Below are 6,015 nucleotides of genomic sequence, written 5' to 3'. Positions count from 1 at the left end.
GAAGGGTCACAGGTCGCTGAGGCAGCACTGGCCTTTGAAGATCTAGTAGCTGAGATGACCTTACAGGAGGAGCTGCAGGAGGCTATAATATCGTCTCTTTACAACTAGAAGTCCCACAAGAACTACAAGAGTATTTGCAGGAGATATTGCAATGCCCACTATTTAAGGAAGCAGAGCCCAAGGAGACAACAAACAGGCCAGAAGAAGTTGGGAAAGTGTCACTTCATCCACAGGAAGATGTACTCATGGCAAAAACTGTTCCAGTGCAGGAAGAGGAATACATGGAGGAGTTGATAGTAATCCTGAATTTCCCCATCATGCCCGGCCCAACAGAAGAAGAACCAACACGCCGCTGGAAGGATGAAAGAGAAGGAATGGAGGAGAATGCAGTATATGTGGTGGTGGATGAGCAGGAGGCAGAGCTGAACCTTGAGGAGGAAGAGAAAAACACTGTGCAACAAAGTCATGGTCATACGTGGCCAGTGTCACAGCTTTTATGGGTTATTTCAGATCAAACTTAACACTTCCTCAAAGAGCCAAAGTATATTGGTTCTAAAACTTTCTCAGTAGAGGAACATCTGTAGGTATAAGGAGGGAGCTGCCTATAACTGCAGGTTGTTAATGTTTGTTAGGATTTAGGGTCTTGTCCTGAATTAATACCAATGAAGACGAAAGTCTGCAGGGAACTCTGTTCACAGGTTCATGGCAGTCCACTGCTGGGTGAACATCACCTAAAAAACCTCAGGTAGTGTCTGAAGCCTTAATAGCTTTGAAATGTGCCACCGTACAGTGAGGGGTTAAGCTGTGTTCCTATGTCCAGGGGTTAGCACTTTGTGGTCTTCAAACAGTGTGTGCTTTTTGCCTGATCTCTGCTATCACAGTCCGCCCTCCACCTGCAGGGACTCCAGCTGTATGGAGCCAGTTCTGGTTCTGTTCAGACTCACAGCTCTGGGCTCAGCTCAGAGGAACCTGCTGCTCTGTCTCATACACAAACAGGTCCACCGTCTTTTCTCCCCGGCTGCCTCAACCCTGCTGTTGTCAGTAAATGTGGCATTAAAAAAACCAATCATTGCCAGAGGTCACGTTCTCAACCCAAGTAGTAATTGAATGAGTCACACTGTAGGGGAATCACATACCCCCTGTCACCCGGTCCTGTGGTTGGTCTGCTTCACTTTCACACCACTAACAAGCCAAAGTGGAACCAGACTGAAGTGAACATGAATCAGAGTCAGCAGGTGTCGTCCACGTTTCTGGCTCCCTCCATCGCCCTCTGTCTCGGTGAATGAATGCCAGTTTGTGGAACAGATTAAAAAGAAACTGTCTGGCAACCTGGATGTTTTATTTATGACCTGTAAAACTCTAAAAGCTGTGATGCTGTGAGGGGAACTGAGTGTGACTTACACAGATAAAGCAGTGATCCTCAGGTGAGAGGGAGCAGGGCTGAGGATCCCCTCCCTCAGATAGAGATCAGAAAACTGAGCCTCGGAGCTGCTGCTGCTGCTGCTGCTCAGTTATAAACAGATGGGAGTTTCTGCCCTCTGCTCTACAAGATAACCTCTTACCCCCCTGTCCTCTCACCACCGATTGCACCTGTAACCCCCACTCAGCCTGTCCTCAGCCTGGGGCAGAGTAGAGTTTCATCCTGTTCACCCTGAGCAGACCTCTGCTGGCCACTAATTGGTTCATTCATCTCTGCTGTTGGACAGAGGAGAGTGTCCCAGCAGCCCCCCCACTAATAAAACTGCAGACCAGCTCAGACCACTGGGCTCTGGGCTGTTTCCCTTCATGATGTGTTGACAGTTGGAGGCTGAGTCTGCAATAAGCTCCTGTTTGCTCTTCTTCTTCTGCACATTAACATCTGATCCGTAGATGAAGACACAGATTCACCAGCCCTTATGAAGGAGCAGCCCGAAGCTAAACCTCTCAGAGGGTCCCCACACCTCAACAACAACTTGTGTACAAAGACTGATTTTCACCTGAGCTAAGTGGCAGCTACCCAGGGGCACCAGACCCCCAGATGCGCTGCGTGTCACTTGGTCACTTGCTCCTTTATTAAAAGCTAAGGTTAACCACTCCCCACCTTCAGCTGTTATTACAGTCTCCATTACCATCTTCATCAGCAGCCTGTTCAGGTCTGTTGAAATGTGAATTATGATTTCATATCATTTTATTATGGCACCAGTTCTCTGATGAAGGCCGTCAGCACAGAGGGATGCTAACAAGTGGACCTTGAGTTAGGATTGTTGTGTCAAACCATTCATGCTGATTTACAGGTGCAGTTTAATGTGCTGGCGTACTGCGGAGGTATAGCACACAGCAAATGAACCACTGCAGAATGACAGCTCCGTAGTTGCATGACTCCGCCACCCAGTCCAATTCACGAGAATGGGACAGACATGAGGTCACTGTGACGTTTGACCACCAAAATCTAATCGGTTCATCCTTAAGTGCAAGTGGACGTTTGTGCCAAATTTGAAGACATTCCTTCCAGACATTCCTGAAATGGATGTACAACCTGTCAGCACGGAGCCTGAAGAAGGAATCACAAAACCTCTCTGTGTAACTTCTTCTTCTACTTTCAGCTGTTACTGTCAGGGGTCACCACAGCAAATCAAAACCCCTCCATGTAACTACAATAAATTACATTTTGTCTCCCTCAGCAGCCGAACACCCATGTGACAATGGAAAACAAGTGTTGTTTGGACAGTGTGTCTCAGCACTGTTGCAAGTGTTCCCATTGATCTGCTGCTGTCTGTTGACCTCCTGTCCAGTTCATCCCAGAGCAGCTCGTTGGGGTTTAGGTACAGTCCATCATTTGGGGCCCACTGCCTGGTTCTATTGTCTAAGATGGCTCTGACAGAGCCAGGAGAGTTGTCTGGGTCACAGCAGGATGAACCCGTGACCAAGTCATTGTCTGTTTGTCGCCTTTTCCCACCACTGGTTTAATCCTGTAGTGCAGAGGGTAAAGTAGCAAAACTTTTCAACAGACCAAAAACCTGCAGCAACTGTCTGCATCACTGTTCGGTGCTTTGTTTGCTTCCAGAAACACTGTGAGCTTTTGCAACTCATCAAACCTACTTTGTGTTGCCGCTACCCTCGGGTTGGAGGTGTACCAGACCATCATCATCATGCTAACATTGATGCATATTTGGCTAGAATCAGGGACGAGTCACGGTTGGGATTAAAGTAGTTACATCTCTGCGGTATAGAGGACCTTCGTTGCCATGGTTACACTTATAAAGACATGGTTAGATGAAACACTGGCATCAATATAAAAACGGAAACAAACACTGACCTCTTATGTTGAAGTCCAGTGTTTTGTTGACCCATCCACTCACCCCGACATCCTCACTTACCTGTCGTCCTATAACATCACCTGACTTCCTGCTTTGCTCCTGTCATAAGTTCTACAACCACTAGAGGGCTCCTCACAATAAACTGTCAGTACGGGCCGTAACAAGCTGCTGCACAGATGAGCTACAGGATTGTTTTTTGGGGGATGACAGTGTTGACTGGCAGTTTAAAGGTCTTAGTTTAATTTGTGCTCATGTGGTGCACATTGAATCGGGCTAGGCTGTGTGGACCTGAGCATTGAGCTTCTGCTTGAAGTGGAAGAGAAATTTATTCTACGCCAGTGTGAGTGTAAAGGAAACACAAATCTGCGGATGCTTGTTCACACATAGCCACTTCCTGTGTCACTCCTGCAGAAGAAGCAGCTGGAGCAGATGTAAAAACTGATGCTGCTGTGAGACCAAATGCTGACCTGGAGACAGCAGTGTGTGTGTGAGAGCATGTGCTGCTGGCGTGCGTTACCCTGCACGGCAGAGATGAACTGATCTGAGAACAGCGATGAGGACATTTCCCACCAGTCACCTGTATGACAGCGCGCCAGTCACTGGCCTCCTCACCATTTTCTTCTTTGCAGCCTGTTCCTGCAGAGCCGCTTGTACATACAGCGTGTGGGGGGTGGGGGGCTCAGCAGTTATGAGGTCTTAATCAGGGCCACAGAGGTCAGGCTCCGTCCTTCTTCCACAATTACCATGAAATTCTTAATGTCCACACGACTCGCTGCAGCCCAGAGTCACCCAGAGGGCGAGGGGGCTTCTGGCTGTGCTCCCCAGCCCCACCCTACCATCACCCCCCACCAAATCTCATACCCAGCCCCCTCCTCCTGCTGTCACAGAGAGTTTTAGGGTTCAGCTCAGCGCGTCATGTCCCAGTTGAACCTTTGACCTCCAACGCTCCAAAAAGACCAAAGCAATTTCCAGAGCAATAAATCGTTTCTACGGCAACCAGGACTGACGCTGGCACAATGTAGATTAATGCAAAAAGTGGGAGGCACTTTGGAGCTTCTAGAGATTTTATAAATGTCAGGAAAATTAAAGCAAATGCAGGTTTACTATTTGCAGCTGCTGCAAATGATGAACTGTGTGATTAAATTGCTGCAAGATGTTGACACTAGAAAACCCTCATGCTTGTGCACATAATGACAGCCTTTTCAGGCCTTATGTGACACTTGCAGCAGATTCCTGTGTCCACCCAGCACCTATGCTCCTCTCTGCGTCCTGTGGGAGCGTCGCTCCGCAGGTCTCGTCCTGGTCGCAGACTGAATAATGAGCTCCTTCTATTTTCCGACCCGTATAATAATAAAGCTTTCAGAGGGATCTCTCTTTTGGCTCTTGGAAAAAACCTTCAAATTCACCATGAAGAAAAGTATAAATCAGACATTTAAGTTGGTCCTGGCTCTGCGGCCGGGCCACAATGGCAGCGAGGAGGGCGAGGACGAAGGCAGCGCCATAATGTAAAATAGTTAAAAGCTTATTAGAAGCACTGAAAGGCAGAGTGATTTCCACTTTGTTTCGGAACACCCTGAGCTCATCCTTTCAAGTGATTGTGAAGGGGGCAATTCAAATCTCTTTGGGCCCATATGAATGAAGGCCCCTCTTAAAGCTCCTTTATAAGCCGGCAAATTCCCCACAGGCGTATGCCCTTTAGCTCCATTACTGATTTACCCAGAGCATTCATCTGCAGCCTTCTGCTGCCATTGTTCTGCAGCAGCCACCCCTGCACCTGACAACACCAGCTACAACTGCAGCCCGACACATTCTTACCGCACTTCATCTTCTTATGGTACGAAGATCCTTTAAATGTTTTTGTGCACAATTTGGAGACCTTTTGGGTTTTTTTGCAGCAATAACAGAAAAACCAACAAGTGTTGAGGCGTGAAGTATTCGGAATCAGAAGCAAAAGAAGTAAAATCAGAGTGATTGATTCCAGCGGGGGGGTTGCTGCTGTTAAACATGGAGGGGCTGAATGGGGCGGGTCCCCCGATAGAAAAGGTGGAGGCCTGATCCCCTCTCTCTTTTCCTTTCTTTCTCTTTTTCTTTATTTTCTCCCTCCTACCTCCCCTCTCTTCCCCCCTCCTCTGCCCTCCCATTCAGATAAAGGGGTGAAAAAAAATTCCAAGTGGGCCTATTGGTGCTGTACTTAGATTAATTAGACCCTCCTTTAGAGCCCATTCAGCCCCTCTCTCAAACGGGGGTCCCACTCTCTCCCTGTGTAAAGTTTTCCGACCCATTTGCATTTGTTTGTGTGGTTTGGTGCTGCAGCGAGGTGGAGGAGAGGCCACACAAAAGGAGAGCAGGGAAAATATTCTTTTAATGGCTTTTTCACTGCTCTGCGCTGTTTTCTTTGCCTTCCTTTCACCACTAACAGCTCTCCACAACACGAGAGCAGGACAAGAAAGAAATACTGAAAAAGTTGTCAAAAGAGAGACGAGGAGAGACGAGAGTCTGCGGGATTGAAATCAGATCCAATGTTCACAAAGACACGAGACTGTGTGAGTGTGCGCACAGGGGTGTTGGTGAATGCCTGTGCATGTGCACTCATGCATTAACAGCATTTCAGTTGCTGTTGAATGTGATGAAATGTTAAAATGTCTCCAAAATAAAGAGACTTCCACATGGAGTTCAATGCATTTCACATGTTCACACTCACAAGCAAACAAGGTTCAGC

Source organism: Monopterus albus, unplaced genomic scaffold (genome assembly GCF_001952655.1).
Source record: "Monopterus albus unplaced genomic scaffold, M_albus_1.0 scaffold21.1, whole genome shotgun sequence".
Classification (NCBI taxonomy): Eukaryota; Metazoa; Chordata; class Actinopteri; order Synbranchiformes; family Synbranchidae; genus Monopterus; species Monopterus albus.
The sequence above is the reverse complement of the archived record's forward strand: the minus strand, read 5'-3'. Positions refer to the sequence as shown.